The sequence below is a fragment of the Hyla sarda genome, chromosome 5 (genome assembly GCF_029499605.1).
Source record: "Hyla sarda isolate aHylSar1 chromosome 5, aHylSar1.hap1, whole genome shotgun sequence".
Taxonomy (NCBI): domain Eukaryota; kingdom Metazoa; phylum Chordata; class Amphibia; order Anura; family Hylidae; genus Hyla; species Hyla sarda.
In genome coordinates, this window is record NC_079193.1 from 6,572,452 (window position 1) to 6,589,618 (window position 17,167).

Genomic DNA, 17,167 nt, shown 5'->3' on the forward strand with positions numbered 1-17,167 from the left:
AGGCTGCTCTACTGTATACAGGGCTGTGTATAAGGCTGCTCTACTGTATACAGGGCACAGGGCTGTGTATAAGGCTGCTCTACTGTATACAGGGCTGTGTATAAGGCTGCTCTACTGTATACAGGGTACAGGGCTGTGTATAAGGCTGCTCTACTGTATACAGGGTACAGGGCTGTGTATAAGGCTGCTCTACTGTATACAGGGCTGTGTATAAGGCTGCTCTACTGTATACAGGGTACAGGGCTGTGTATAAGGCTGCTCTACTGTATACAGGGTACAGGGCTGTGTATAAGGCTGCTCTACTGTATACAGGGCTGTGTATAAGGCTGCTCTACTGTATACAGGGCACAGGGCTGTGTATAAGGCTGCTGTACTGTATACAGGGTACAGGGCTGTGTATAAGGCTGCTCTACTGTATACAGGGTACAGGGCTGTGTATAAGGCTGCTCTACTATATACAGGGCACAGGGCTGTGTATAAGGCTGCTCTACTGTATACAGGGCACAGGGCTGTGTATAAGGCTGCTCTACTGTATACAGGGTACAGGGCTGTGTATAAGGCTGCTCTACTGTATACAGGGTACAGGGCTGTGTATAAGGCTGCTCTACTGTATACAGGGTACAGGGCTGTGTATAAGGCTGCTCTACTGTATACAGGGTACAGGGCTGTGTATAAGGCTGCTCTACTGTATACAGGGCACAGGGCTGTGTATAAGGCTGCTGTACTGTATACAGGGTACAGGGCTGTGTATAAGGCTGCTCTACTGTATACAGGGCTGTGTATAAGGCTGCTCTACTGTATACAGGGCACAGGGCTGTGTATAAGGCTGCTCTACTGTATACAGGGCTGTGTATAAGGCTGCTCTACTGTATACAGGGTACAGGGCTGTGTATAAGGCTGCTCTACTGTATACAGGGTACAGGGCTGTGTATAAGGCTGCTCTACTGTATACAGGGCTGTGTATAAGGCTGCTCTACTGTATACAGGGTACAGGGCTGTGTATAAGGCTGCTCTACTGTATACAGGGTACAGGGCTGTGTATAAGGCTGCTCTACTGTATACAGGGCTGTGTATAAGGCTGCTCTACTGTATACAGGGCACAGGGCTGTGTATAAGGCTGCTGTACTGTATACAGGGTACAGGGCTGTGTATAAGGCTGCTCTACTGTATACAGGGTACAGGGCTGTGTATAAGGCTGCTCTACTATATACAGGGCACAGGGCTGTGTATAAGGCTGCTCTACTGTATACAGGGCACAGGGCTGTGTATAAGGCTGCTCTACTGTATACAGGGTACAGGGCTGTGTATAAGGCTGCTCTACTGTATACAGGGTACAGAGCTGTGTATAAGGCTGCTCTACTGTATACAGGGTACAGGGCTGTGTATAAGGCTGCTCTACTGTATACAGGGCTGTGTATAAGGCTGCTCTACTGTATACAGGGTACAGGGCTGTGTATAAGGCTGCTCTATTGTATACAGGGTACAGGGCTGTGTATAAGGCTGCTCTACTGTATACAGGGCACAGGGCTGTGTATAAGGCTGCTCTACTGTATACAGGGTACAGGGCTGTGTATAAGGCTGCTCTACTGTATACAGGGTACAGGGCTGTGTATAAGGCTGCTCTACTGTATACAGGGCTGTGTATAAGGCTGCTCTACTGTATACAGGGCACAGGGCTGTGTATAAGGCTGCTCTACTGTATACAGGGTACAGGGCTGTGTATAAGGCTGCTCTACTGTATACAGGGCACAGGGCTGTGTATAAGGCTGCTCTACTGTATACAGGGTACAGGGCTGTGTATAAGGCTGCTCTACTATATACAGGGCACAGGGCTGTGTATAAGGCTGCTCTACTGTATACAGGGCACAGGGCTGTGTATAAGGCTGCTCTACTGTATACAGGGTACAGGGCTGTGTATAAGGCTGCTCTACTGTATACAGGGTACAGGGCTGTGTATAAGGCTGCTCTACTGTATACAGGGCTGTGTATAAGGCTGCTCTACTGTATACAGGGCTGTGTATAAGGCTGCTCTACTGTATACAGGGTACAGGGCTGTGTATAAGGCTGCTCTACTGTATACAGGGTACAGGGCTGTGTATAAGGCTGCTCTACTGTATACAGGGCTGTGTATAAGGCTGCTCTACTGTATACAGGGCTGTGTATAAGGCTGCTCTACTGTATACAGGGTACAGGGCTGTGTATAAGGCTGCTCTACTGTATACAGGGTACAGGGCTGTGTATAAGGCTGCTCTACTGTATACAGGGTACAGGGCTGTGTATAAGGCTGATCTACTGTATACAGGGTACAGGGCTGTGTATAAGGCTGCTCTACTGTATACAGGGTACAGGGCTGTGTATAAGGCTTCTCTACTGTATACAGGGTACAGGGCTGTGTATAAGGCTGCTCTACTGTATACAGGGTACAGGGCTGTGTATAAGGCTGCTCTACTGTATAAAGTGTACAGGGCTGTGTATAAGGCTGCTCTACTGTATACAGGGTACAGGGCTGTGTGTAAGGCTGCTCTACTGTATACAGGGTACAGGGCTGTGTATAAGGCTGCTCTACTGTATACAGGGTACAGGGCTGTGTATAAGGCTGCTCTACTGTATACAGGGTACAGGGCTGTGTATAAGGCTGCTCTACTGTATACAGGGTACAGGGCTGTGTATAAGGCTGCTCTACTGTATACAGGGCACAGGGCTGTGTATAAGGCTGCTCTACTGTATACAGGGCACAGGGCAGTGTATAAGGCTGCTCTACTGTATACAGGGTACAGGGCTGTGAATAAGGCTTCTCTACTGTATACAGGGTACAGGGCTGTGTATAAGGCTGCTCTACTGTATACAGGGTACAGGGCTGTGTATAAGGCTGCTCTACTGTATACAGGGTACAGGGCTGTGTATAAGGCTGCTCTACTGTATACAGGGTACAGGGCTGTGTATAAGGCTGCTCTACTGTATACAGGGCTGTGTATAAGGCTGCTCTACTGTATACAGGGCTGTGTATAAGGCTGCTCTACTGTATACAGGGTACAGGGCTGTGTATAAGGCTGCTCTACTGTATACAGGGTACAGGGCTGTGTATAAGGCTGCTCTACTATATACAGGGCACAGGGCTGTGTATAAGGCTGCTCTACTGTATACAGGGCACAGGGCTGTGTATAAGGCTGCTCTACTGTATACAGGGCACAGGGCTGTGTATAAGGCTGCTCTACTGTATACAGGGCACAGGGCTGTGTATAAGGCTGCTCTACTGTATACAGGGCACAGGGCTGTGTATAAGGCTGCTCTACTGTATACAGGGTACAGGGCTGTGTATAAGGCTGCTCTACTGTATACAGGGTACAGGGCTGTGTATAAGGCTGCTCTACTGTATACAGGGCACAGGGCTGTGTATAAGGCTGCTCTACTGTATACAGGGTACAGGGCTGTGTATAAGGCTGCTCTACTGTATACAGGGTACAGGGCTGTGTATAAGGCTGCTCTACTGTATACAGGGTACAGGGCTGTGTATAAGGCTGCTCTACTGTATACAGGGCTGTGTATAATGCTGCTCTACTGTATACAGGGTACAGGGCTGTGTATAAGGCTGCTCTACTGTATACAGGGCACAGGGCTGTGTATAAGGCTGCTCTACTGTATACAGGGCTGTGTATAATGCTGCTCTACTGTATACAGGGTACAGGGCTGTGTATAAGGCTGCTCTACTGTATACAGGGCACAGGGCTGTGTATAAGGCTGCTCTACTGTATACAGGGTACAGGGCTGTGTATAAGGCTGCTGTACTGTATACAGGGTACAGGGCTGTGTATAAGGCTGCTGTACTGTATACAGGGCACAGGGCTGTGTATAAGGCTGCTCTACTGTATACAGGGCTGTGTATAATGCTGCTCTACTGTATACAGGGTACAGGGCTGTGTATAAGGCTGCTCTACTGTATACAGGGCTGTGTATAAGGCTGCTCTACTGTATACAGGGTACAGGGCTGTGTATAATGCTGCTCTACTGTATACAGGGTACAGGGCTGTGTATAATGCTGCTCTACTGTATACAGGGTACAGGGCTGTGTATAAGGCTGCTCTACTGTATACAGGGTACAGGGCTGTGTATAAGGCTGCTCTACTGTATACAGGGTACAGGGCTGTGTATAATGCTGCTCTACTGTATACAGGGTACAGGGCTGTGTATAATGCTGCTCTACTGTATACAGGGTACAGGGCTGTGTATAAGGCTGCTCTACTGTATACAGGGTACAGGGCTGTGTATAAGGCTGCTCTACTGTATACAGGGTACAGGGCTGTGTATAAGGCTGCTCTACTGTATACAGGGTACAGGGCTGTGTATAAGGCTGCTCTACTGTATACAGGGTACAGGGCTGTGTATAAGGCTGCTCTACTGTATACAGGGTACAGGGCTGTGTATAAGGCTGCTCTACTGTATACAGGGTACAGGGCTGTGTATAAGGCTGCTCTACTGTATACAGGGTACAGGGCTGTGTATAAGGCTGCTCTACTGTATACAGGGCACAGGGCTGTGTATAAGGCTGCTGTACTGTATACAGGGTACAGGGCTGTGTATAAGGCTGCTCTACTGTATACAGGGTACAGGGCTGTGTATAAGGCTGCTCTACTGTATACAGGGTACAGGGCTGTGTATAAGGCTGCTCTACTGTATACAGGGTACAGGGCTGTGTATAAGGCTGCTCTACTGTATACAGGGTACAGGGCTGTGTATAAGGCTGCTCTACTGTATACAGGGCTGTGTATAATGCTGCTCTACTGTATACAGGGTACAGGGCTGTGTATAAGGCTGCTCTACTGTATACAGGGCACAGGGCTGTGTATAAGGCTGCTCTACTGTATACAGGGCTGTGTATAATGCTGCTCTACTGTATACAGGGTACAGGGCTGTGTATAAGGCTGCTCTACTGTATACAGGGCACAGGGCTGTGTATAAGGCTGCTCTACTGTATACAGGGTACAGGGCTGTGTATAAGGCTGCTGTACTGTATACAGGGTACAGGGCTGTGTATAAGGCTGCTGTACTGTATACAGGGCACAGGGCTGTGTATAAGGCTGCTCTACTGTATACAGGGCTGTGTATAATGCTGCTCTACTGTATACAGGGTACAGGGCTGTGTATAAGGCTGCTCTACTGTATACAGGGTACAGGGCTGTGTATAAGGCTGCTCTACTGTATACAGGGTACAGGGCTGTGTATAAGGCTGCTCTACTGTATACAGGGCACAGGGCTGTGTATAAGGCTGCTCTACTGTATACAGGGTACAGGGCTGTGTATAAGGCTGCTCTACTGTATACAGGGTACAGGGCTGTGTATAAGGCTGCTCTACTGTATACAGGGCACAGGGCTGTGTATAAGGCTGCTCTACTGTATACAGGGTACAGGGCTGTGTATAAGGCTGCTCTACTGTATACAGGGCACAGGGCTGTGTATAAGGCTGCTCTACTGTATACAGGGCACAGGGCTGTGTATAAGGCTGCTCTACTGTATACAGGGCACAGGGCTGTGTATAAGGCTGCTCTACTGTATACAGGGTACAGGGCTGTGTATAAGGCTGCTCTACTGTATACAGGGTACAGGGCTGTGTATAAGGCTGCTCTACTGTATACAGGGTACAGGGCTGTGTATAAGGCTGCTCTACTGTATACAGGGTACAGGGCTGTGTATAAGGCTGCTCTACTGTATACAGGGCTGTGTATAAGGCTGCTCTACTGTATACAGGGCACAGGGCTGTGTATAAGGCTGCTCTACTGTATACAGGGTACAGGGCTGTGTATAAGGCTGCTCTACTGTATACAGGGTACAGGGCTGTGTATAAGGCTGCTCTACTGTATACAGGGGCTGTGTATAAGGCTGCTCTACTGTATACAGGGCACAGGGCTGTGTATAAGGCTGCTCTACTGTATACAGGGTACAGGGCTGTGTATAAGGCTGCTCTACTGTATACAGGGTACAGGGCTGTGTATAAGGCTGCTCTACTGTATACAGGGTACAGGGCTGTGTATAAGGCTGCTCTACTGTATACAGGGTACAGGGCTGTGTATAAGGCTGCTCTACTGTATACAGGGCACAGGGCTGTGTATAAGGCTGCTCTACTGTATACAGGGCACAGGGCTGTGTATAAGGCTGCTCTACTGTATACAGGGTACAGGGCTGTGTATAAGGCTGCTCTACTGTATACAGGGTACAGGGCTGTGTATAAGGCTGCTCTACTGTATACAGGGCACAGGGCTGTGTATAAGGCTGCTCTACTGTATACAGGGCACAGGGCTGTGTATAAGGCTGCTCTACTGTATACAGGGTACAGGGCTGTGTATAAGGCTGCTCTACTGTATACAGGGCTGTGTATAATGCTGCTCTACTGTATACAGGGTACAGGGCTGTGTATAAGGCTGCTCTACTGTATACAGGGCACAGGGCTGTGTATAAGGCTGCTCTACTGTATACAGGGTACAGGGCTGTGTATAAGGCTGCTCTACTGTATACAGGGCACAGGGCTGTGTATAAGGCTGCTCTACTGTATACAGGGTACAGGGCTGTGTATAAGGCTGCTCTACTGTATACAGGGCTGTGTATAATGCTGCTCTACTGTATACAGGGTACAGGGCTGTGTATAAGGCTGCTCTACTGTATACAGGGTACAGGGCTGTGTATAAGGCTGCTCTACTGTATACAGGGTACAGGGCTGTGTATAAGGCTGCTCTACTGTATACAGGGTACAGGGCTGTGTATAAGGCTGCTCTACTGTATACAGGGTACAGGGCTGTGTATAAGGCTGCTCTACTGTATACAGGGTACAGGGCTGTGTATAAGGCTGCTCTACTGTATACAGGGTACAGGGCTGTGTATAAGGCTGCTCTACTGTATACAGGGTACAGGGCTGTGTATAAGGCTGCTCTACTGTATACAGGGCACAGGGCTGTGTATAAGGCTGCTGTACTGTATACAGGGTACAGGGCTGTGTATAAGGCTGCTCTACTGTATACAGGGTACAGGGCTGTGTATAAGGCTGCTCTACTGTATACAGGGTACAGGGCTGTGTATAAGGCTGCTCTACTGTATACAGGGTACAGGGCTGTGTATAAGGCTGCTCTACTGTATACAGGGTACAGGGCTGTGTATAAGGCTGCTCTACTGTATACAGGGCTGTGTATAATGCTGCTCTACTGTATACAGGGTACAGGGCTGTGTATAAGGCTGCTCTACTGTATACAGGGCACAGGGCTGTGTATAAGGCTGCTCTACTGTATACAGGGCTGTGTATAATGCTGCTCTACTGTATACAGGGTACAGGGCTGTGTATAAGGCTGCTCTACTGTATACAGGGCACAGGGCTGTGTATAAGGCTGCTCTACTGTATACAGGGTACATGGCTGTGTATAAGGCTGCTGTACTGTATACAGGGTACAGGGCTGTGTATAAGGCTGCTGTACTGTATACAGGGCACAGGGCTGTGTATAAGGCTGCTCTACTGTATACAGGGCTGTGTATAATGCTGCTCTACTGTATACAGGGTACAGGGCTGTGTATAAGGCTGCTCTACTGTATACAGGGCACAGGGCTGTGTATAAGGCTGCTCTACTGTATACAGGGCACAGGGCTGTGTATAAGGCTGCTCTACTGTATACAGGGCACAGGGCTGTGTATAAGGCTGCTCTACTGTATACAGGGTACAGGGCTGTGTATAAGGCTGCTCTACTGTATACAGGGTACAGGGCTGTGTATAAGGCTGCTCTACTGTATACAGGGTACAGGGCTGTGTATAAGGCTGCTCTACTGTATACAGGGTACAGGGCTGTGTATAAGGCTGCTCTACTGTATACAGGGCTGTGTATAAGGCTGCTCTACTGTATACAGGGCACAGGGCTGTGTATAAGGCTGCTCTACTGTATACAGGGTACAGGGCTGTGTATAAGGCTGCTCTACTGTATACAGGGCTGTGTATAAGGCTGCTCTACTGTATACAGGGCACAGGGCTGTGTATAAGGCTGCTCTACTGTATACAGGGTACAGGGCTGTGTATAAGGCTGCTCTACTGTATACAGGGTACAGGGCTGTGTATAAGGCTGCTCTACTGTATACAGGGTACAGGGCTGTGTATAAGGCTGCTCTACTGTATACAGGGTACAGGGCTGTGTATAAGGCTGCTCTACTGTATACAGGGCACAGGGCTGTGTATAAGGCTGCTCTACTGTATACAGGGCACAGGGCTGTGTATAAGGCTGCTCTACTGTATACAGGGTACAGGGCTGTGTATAAGGCTGCTCTACTGTATACAGGGTACAGGGCTGTGTATAAGGCTGCTCTACTGTATACAGGGCACAGGGCTGTGTATAAGGCTGCTGTACTGTATACAGGGTACAGGGCTGTGTATAAGGCTGCTCTACTGTATACAGGGTACAGGGCTGTGTATAAGGCTGCTCTACTGTATACAGGGTACAGGGCTGTGTATAAGGCTGCTCTACTGTATACAGGGTACAGGGCTGTGTATAAGGCTGCTCTACTGTATACAGGGTACAGGGCTGTGTATAAGGCTGCTCTACTGTATACAGGGCTGTGTATAATGCTGCTCTACTGTATACAGGGTACAGGGCTGTGTATAAGGCTGCTCTACTGTATACAGGGCACAGGGCTGTGTATAAGGCTGCTCTACTGTATACAGGGCTGTGTATAATGCTGCTCTACTGTATACAGGGTACAGGGCTGTGTATAAGGCTGCTCTACTGTATACAGGGCACAGGGCTGTGTATAAGGCTGCTCTACTGTATACAGGGTACATGGCTGTGTATAAGGCTGCTGTACTGTATACAGGGTACAGGGCTGTGTATAAGGCTGCTGTACTGTATACAGGGCACAGGGCTGTGTATAAGGCTGCTCTACTGTATACAGGGCTGTGTATAATGCTGCTCTACTGTATACAGGGTACAGGGCTGTGTATAAGGCTGCTCTACTGTATACAGGGCACAGGGCTGTGTATAAGGCTGCTCTACTGTATACAGGGCACAGGGCTGTGTATAAGGCTGCTCTACTGTATACAGGGCACAGGGCTGTGTATAAGGCTGCTCTACTGTATACAGGGTACAGGGCTGTGTATAAGGCTGCTCTACTGTATACAGGGTACAGGGCTGTGTATAAGGCTGCTCTACTGTATACAGGGTACAGGGCTGTGTATAAGGCTGCTCTACTGTATACAGGGTACAGGGCTGTGTATAAGGCTGCTCTACTGTATACAGGGCTGTGTATAAGGCTGCTCTACTGTATACAGGGCACAGGGCTGTGTATAAGGCTGCTCTACTGTATACAGGGTACAGGGCTGTGTATAAGGCTGCTCTACTGTATACAGGGTACAGGGCTGTGTATAAGGCTGCTCTACTGTATACAGGGCTGTGTATAAGGCTGCTCTACTGTATACAGGGCACAGGGCTGTGTATAAGGCTGCTCTACTGTATACAGGGTACAGGGCTGTGTATAAGGCTGCTCTACTGTATACAGGGTACAGGGCTGTGTATAAGGCTGCTCTACTGTATACAGGGTACAGGGCTGTGTATAAGGCTGCTCTACTGTATACAGGGTACAGGGCTGTGTATAAGGCTGCTCTACTGTATACAGGGCACAGGGCTGTGTATAAGGCTGCTCTACTGTATACAGGGCACAGGGCTGTGTATAAGGCTGCTCTACTGTATACAGGGTACAGGGCTGTGTATAAGGCTGCTCTACTGTATACAGGGTACAGGGCTGTGTATAAGGCTGCTCTACTGTATACAGGGCACAGGGCTGTGTATAAGGCTGCTCTACTGTATACAGGGCACAGGGCTGTGTATAAGGCTGCTCTACTGTATACAGGGTACAGGGCTGTGTATAAGGCTGCTCTACTGTATACAGGGCTGTGTATAATGCTGCTCTACTGTATACAGGGTACAGGGCTGTGTATAAGGCTGCTCTACTGTATACAGGGCTGTGTATAAGGCTGCTCTACTGTATACAGGGCTGTGTATAATGCTGCTCTACTGTATACAGGGTACAGGGCTGTGTATAAGGCTGCTCTACTGTATACAGGGCTGTGTATAATGCTGCTCTACTGTATACAGGGTACAGGGCTGTGTATAAGGCTGCTCTACTGTATACAGGGTACAGGGCTGTGTATAAGGCTGCTCTACTGTATACAGGGTACAGGGCTGTGTATAAGGCTGCTCTACTGTATACAGGGTACAGGGCTGTGTATAAGGCTGCTCTACTGTATACAGGGCACAGGGCTGTGTATAAGGCTGCTCTACTGTATACAGGGTACAGGGCTGTGTATAAGGCTGCTCTACTGTATACAGGGTACAGGGCTGTGTATAAGGCTGCTCTACTGTATACAGGGCACAGGGCTGTGTATAAGGCTGCTCTACTGTATACAGGGTACAGGGCTGTGTATAAGGCTGCTCTACTGTATACAGGGCACAGGGCTGTGTATAAGGCTGCTCTACTGTATACAGGGCACAGGGCTGTGTATAAGGCTGCTCTACTGTATACAGGGCACAGGGCTGTGTATAAGGCTGCTCTACTGTATACAGGGTACAGGGCTGTGTATAAGGCTGCTCTACTGTATACAGGGTACAGGGCTGTGTATAAGGCTGCTCTACTGTATACAGGGTACAGGGCTGTGTATAAGGCTGCTCTACTGTATACAGGGTACAGGGCTGTGTATAAGGCTGCTCTACTATATACAGGGCACAGGGCTGTGTATAAGGCTGCTCTACTGTATACAGGGTACAGGGCTGTGTATAAGGCTGCTCTACTGTATACAGGGCACAGGGCTGTGTATAAGGCTGCTCTACTGTATACAGGGTACAGGGCTGTGTATAAGGCTGCTCTACTGTATACAGGGTACAGGGCTGTGTATAAGGCTGCTCTACTGTATACAGGGCACAGGGCTGTGTATAAGGCTGCTCTACTGTATACAGGGCACAGGGCTGTGTATAAGGCTGCTCTACTGTATACAGGGTACAGGGCTGTGTATAAGGCTGCTCTACTGTATACAGGGTACAGGGCTGTGTATAAGGCTGCTCTACTGTATACAGGGCACAGGGCTGTGTATAAGGCTGCTCTACTGTATACAGGGCACAGGGCTGTGTATAAGGCTGCTCTACTGTATACAGGGTACAGGGCTGTGTATAAGGCTGCTCTACTGTATACAGGGTACAGGGCTGTGTATAAGGCTGCTCTACTGTATACAGGGCACAGGGCTGTGTATAAGGCTGCTCTACTGTATACAGGGTACAGGGCTGTGTATAAGGCTGCTCTACTGTATACAGGGCTGTGTATAAGGCTGCTCTACTGTATACAGGGTACAGGGCTGTGTATAAGGCTGCTCTACTGTATACAGGGTACAGGGCTGTGTATAAGGCTGCTCTACTGTATACAGGGTACAGGGCTGTGTATAAGGCTGCTCTACTGTATACAGGGTACAGGGCTGTGTATAAGGCTGCTCTACTGTATACAGGGTACAGGGCTGTGTATAAGGCTGCTCTACTGTATACAGGGCTGTGTATAAGGCTGCTCTACTGTATACAGGGTACAGGGCTGTGTATAAGGCTGCTCTACTGTATACAGGGTACAGGGCTGTGTATAAGGCTGCTCTACTGTATACAGGGTACAGGGCTGTGTATAAGGCTGCTCTACTGTATACAGGGTACAGGGCTGTGTATAAGGCTGCTCTACTGTATACAGGGCTGTGTATAAGGCTGCTCTACTGTATACAGGGTACAGGGCTGTGTATAAGGCTGCTCTACTGTATACAGGGCACAGGGCTGTGTATAAGGCTGCTCTACTGTATACAGGGCACAGGGCTGTGTATAAGGCTGCTCTACTGTATACAGGGCTGTGTATAAGGCTGCTCTACTGTATACAGGGTACAGGGCTGTGTATAAGGCTGCTCTACTGTATACAGGGTACAGGGCTGTGTATAAGGCTGCTCTACTGTATACAGGGCACAGGGCTGTGTATAAGGCTGCTCTACTGTATACAGGGCACAGGGCTGTGTATAAGGCTGCTCTACTGTATACAGGGCACAGGGCTGTGTATAAGGCTGCTCTACTGTATACAGGGTACAGGGCTGTGTATAAGGCTGCTCTACTGTATACAGGGTACAGGGCTGTGTATAAGGCTGCTCTACTGTATACAGGGCACAGGGCTGTGTATAAGGCTGTTCTACTGTATACAGGGCTGTGTATAAGGCTGCTCTACTGTATACAGGGCTGTGTATAAGGCTGCTCTACTGTATACAGGGTACAGGGCTGTGTATAAGGCTGCTCTACTGTATACAGGGCTGTGTATAAGGCTGCTCTACTGTATACAGGGTACAGGGCTGTGTATAAGGCTGCTCTACTGTATACAGGGCTGTGTATAAGGCTGCTCTACTGTATACAGGGTACAGGGCTGTGTATAAGGCTGCTCTACTGTATACAGGGTACAGGGCTGTGTATAAGGCTGCTCTACTGTATACAGGGTACAGGGCTGTGTATAAGGCTGCTCTACTGTATACAGGGTACAGGGCTGTGTATAAGGCTGCTCTACTGTATACAGGGCACAGGGCTGTGTATAAGGCTGCTCTACTGTATACAGGGTACAGGGCTGTGTATAAGGCTGCTCTACTGTATACAGGGTACAGGGCTGTGTATAAGGCTGCTCTACTGTATACAGGGTACAGGGCTGTGTATAAGGCTGCTCTACTGTATACAGGGCTGTGTATAAGGCTGCTCTACTGTATACAGGGTACAGGGCTGTGTATAAGGCTGCTCTACTGTATACAGGGCACAGGGCTGTGTATAAGGCTGCTCTACTGTATACAGGGCTGTGTATAAGGCTGCTCTACTGTATACAGGGTACAGGGCTGTGTATAAGGCTGCTCTACTGTATACAGGGCACAGGGCTGTGTATAAGGCTGCTCTACTGTATACAGGGCACAGGGCTGTGTATAAGGCTGCTCTACTGTATACAGGGCTGTGTATAAGGCTGCTCTACTGTATACAGGGTACAGGGCTGTGTATAAGGCTGCTCTACTGTATACAGGGTACAGGGCTGTGTATAAGGCTGCTCTACTGTATACAGGGCACAGGGCTGTGTATAAGGCTGCTCTACTGTATACAGGGCACAGGGCTGTGTATAAGGCTGCTCTACTGTATACAGGGCACAGGGCTGTGTATAAGGCTGCTCTACTGTATACAGGGTACAGGGCTGTGTATAAGGCTGCTCTACTGTATACAGGGTACAGGGCTGTGTATAAGGCTGCTCTACTGTATACAGGGCACAGGGCTGTGTATAAGGCTGTTCTACTGTATACAGGGCTGTGTATAAGGCTGCTCTACTGTATACAGGGCTGTGTATAAGGCTGCTCTACTGTATACAGGGTACAGGGCTGTGTATAAGGCTGCTCTACTGTATACAGGGCTGTGTATAAGGCTGCTCTACTGTATACAGGGTACAGGGCTGTGTATAAGGCTGCTCTACTGTATACAGGGCTGTGTATAAGGCTGCTCTACTGTATACAGGGTACAGGGCTGTGTATAAGGCTGCTCTACTGTATACAGGGTACAGGGCTGTGTATAAGGCTGCTCTACTGTATACAGGGTACAGGGCTGTGTATAAGGCTGCTCTACTGTATACAGGGTACAGGGCTGTGTATAAGGCTGCTCTACTGTATACAGGGCACAGGGCTGTGTATAAGGCTGCTCTACTGTATACAGGGTACAGGGCTGTGTATAAGGCTGCTCTACTGTATACAGGGTACAGGGCTGTGTATAAGGCTGCTCTACTTTATACAGGGCACAGGGCTGTGTATAAGGCTGCTCTACTGTATACAGGGTACAGGGCTGTGTATAAGGCTGCTCTACTGTATACAGGGTACAGGGCTGTGTATAAGGCTGCTCTACTGTATACAGGGCTGTGTATAAGGCTGCTCTACTGTATACAGGGTACGGGGCTGTGTATAAGGCTGCTCTACTGTATACAGGGTACAGGGCTGTGTATAAGGCTGCTCTACTGTATACAGGGTACAGGGCTGTGTATAAGGCTGCTCTACTGTATACAGGGTACAGGGCTGTGTATAAGGCTGCTCTACTGTATACAGGGCACAGGGCTGTGTATAAGGCTGCTCTACTGTATACAGGGTACAGGGCTGTGTATAAGGCTGCTCTACTGTATACAGGGTACAGGGCTGTGTATAAGGCTGCTCTACTTTATACAGGGCTGTGTATAAGGCTGCTCTACTGTATACAGGGTACAGGGCTGTGTATAAGGCTGCTCTACTGTATACAGGGCTGTGTATAAGGCTGCTCTACTGTATACAGGGTACAGGGCTGTGTATAAGGCTGCTCTACTGTATACAGGGTACAGGGCTGTGTATAAGGCTGCTCTACTGTATACAGGGTACAGGGCTGTGTATAAGGACGGCAGTGCCAGATCTACTACTGTAGGGGCCAATCCTCTATAGAGTTTAGTTTTTGTCACTTTTTGTTTCCCATAGAGACGGGAGGAGATTTATCAAACCTGTCCAGAAGAAGAGTTGCCCATAGCAACCAATCAGATCTCTTCCATTTTTGAAAAGGCCTCTGAGAAATGAAAGCAGCGATCTGATTGGTTGGGCAACTCTTCTTCTGGACAGGTTGTGATAAATCTCCCCCATAGTTATTGCAGAGTCTATATTTATCCCCAATCCCTGGAATATAGATACAATGATCGCCTAGCCCCGGAATCTGCATTTATCTCTGGGATCTAGATACAATGATCGCCTAGCCCCGGAATCTGCATTTATCTCTGGGATCTAGATACAATGATCGCCTAGCCCCGGAATCTGCATTTATCTCTGGGATCTAGATACAATGATCGCCTAGCCCCAGAATCTGCATTTATATCTGGGATCTAGATACAATGATCGCCTAGCCCCGGAATCTGCATTTATCTCTGGGATCTAGATACAATGATCGCCTAGCCCCAGAATCTGCATTTATCTCTGGGATCTAGATACAATGATCGCCTAGCCCCAGAATCTGCATTTATATCTGGGATCTAGATACAATGATCGCCTAGCCCCGGAATCTGCATTTATCTCTGGGATCTAGATACAATGATCACCTAGCCCCAGAATCTGCATTTATCTCTGGGATCTAGATACAATGATCGCCTAGCCCCGGAATCTGCATTTATCTCTGGGATCTAGATACAATGATCGCCTAGCCCCGGAATCTGCATTTATCTCTGGGATCTAGATACAATGATCGCCTAGCCCCGGAATCTGCATTTATCTCTGGGATCTAGATACAATGATCGCCTAGCCCCGGAATCTGCATTTATCTCTGGGATCTAGATACAATGATCGCCTAGCCCCAGAATCTGCCTTTATCTCTGGGATCTAGATACAATGATCGCCTAGCCCCGTAATCTGCATTTATCTCTGGGATCTAGATACAATGATCGCCTAGCCCCGGAATCTGCATTTATCATTTATCTCTGGGATCTAGATACAATGATCGCCTAGCCCCGGAATCTGCATTTATCTCTGGGATCTAGATACAATGATCGCCTAGCCCCGGAATCTGCATTTATCTCTGGGATCTAGATACAATGATCGCCTAGCCCCGGAATCTGCATTTATATCTGGGATCTAGATACAATGATCGCCTAGCCCCGTAATCTGCATTTATCTCTGGGATCTAGATACAATGATCACCTAGCCCCAGAATCTGCATTTATCTCTGGGATCTAGATACAATGATCGCCTAGCCCCAGAATCTGCATTTATCATTTATCTCTGGGATCTAGATACAATGATCGCCTAGCCCCAGAATCTGCATTTATCTCTGGGATCTAGATACAATGATCTGCCTAGCCCCGGAATCTGCATTTATCTCTGGGATCTAGATACAATGATCGCCTAGCCCCGGAATCTGCATTTATCTCTGGGATCTAGATACAATGATCGCCTAGCCCCGGAATCTGCATTTATCTCTGGGATCTAGATACAATGATCACCTAGCCCCGGAATCTGCATTTATCTCTGGGATCTGAATACATTAATCCCCTGGGTTCAGTAGAATGACCGTCTCCAGTGTGTGATCTACTGATGTGGAATACACTGGATTCTTCCCATATATGAGACATATTCTACAGCAGTGGTCTTCAACCTACAGACCTCCAGTTGTTGCAAAACTACAACTCCCAGCATGCCCGGACAGCCAATGGCTATCCGGGCATGCTGGGAGTTGTAGTTTTGCAACATCTGGAGGTCCGCAGGTTGAAGACCACTGTTCTACAGCTTTGTGGGAAGAATGGAAACCATCATCGTTACAATCCATGGGGACACCGCTCAGGTCTGCCATAGCAGGAACTCACACTGGTGCCGCAGATTTGGGAGCGCAGCTTTAGTACCTGGTTCAAAAAAGTTTATTTTTTATTTTTTTTTTATAAAGCTGCATGGTTTGTTATATTAACCCTTCAGAGAAGTGACAAGGTGATTTTGGACTCATTCCTGGACAAAGCACAAGCTAAGCCCCACCCCCTCACTTCCTGGGTTGTCCTGGACACTCCCAGCTTTAATTTTGTGTTTTTTTTCCCACTTCTCACAAAGTTCTTTAAATTTTCCAATACCACCATATGCAGCTTGTTCTTTGTACATCCAATTATACTTTGTTCAATAAAATGTTTAGGACAATGAAACACTTATTTGGCGAGTTTCATTTCTACAGTTTACGGTAAAAATTGACGTCATTATTCTGTAGGTCAATATGATACCCATGGTTATTTGTCTGTTACTGCTTAAAATTGTTCTCAACCCCTAGAGATGAGCGAACTTACAGTAAATTTGATTCGTCACGAACTTCTCGGCTCAGCAGTTGCTGACTTTTCCTGCATAAATTAGTTCAGCCTTCAGGTGGGCTGGAAAAGGTGGATAGAGTCCTAGGAGACACTTTCCTAGGACTGTATCCACCTTTTCCAGCCCACCGGAAAGCTGAACTAATTTATGCAGGAAAAGTCAGCGACCGCTGAGCTGAGACGTTCGTGACGAATCGAATTTACTGTAAATTCGCTCATCTCTACTCACCCCTATAACACTTGTTTTCGGCAGATGTGGTATTTTTGACTGTAGTTTTTATAGTACCACTTCTAC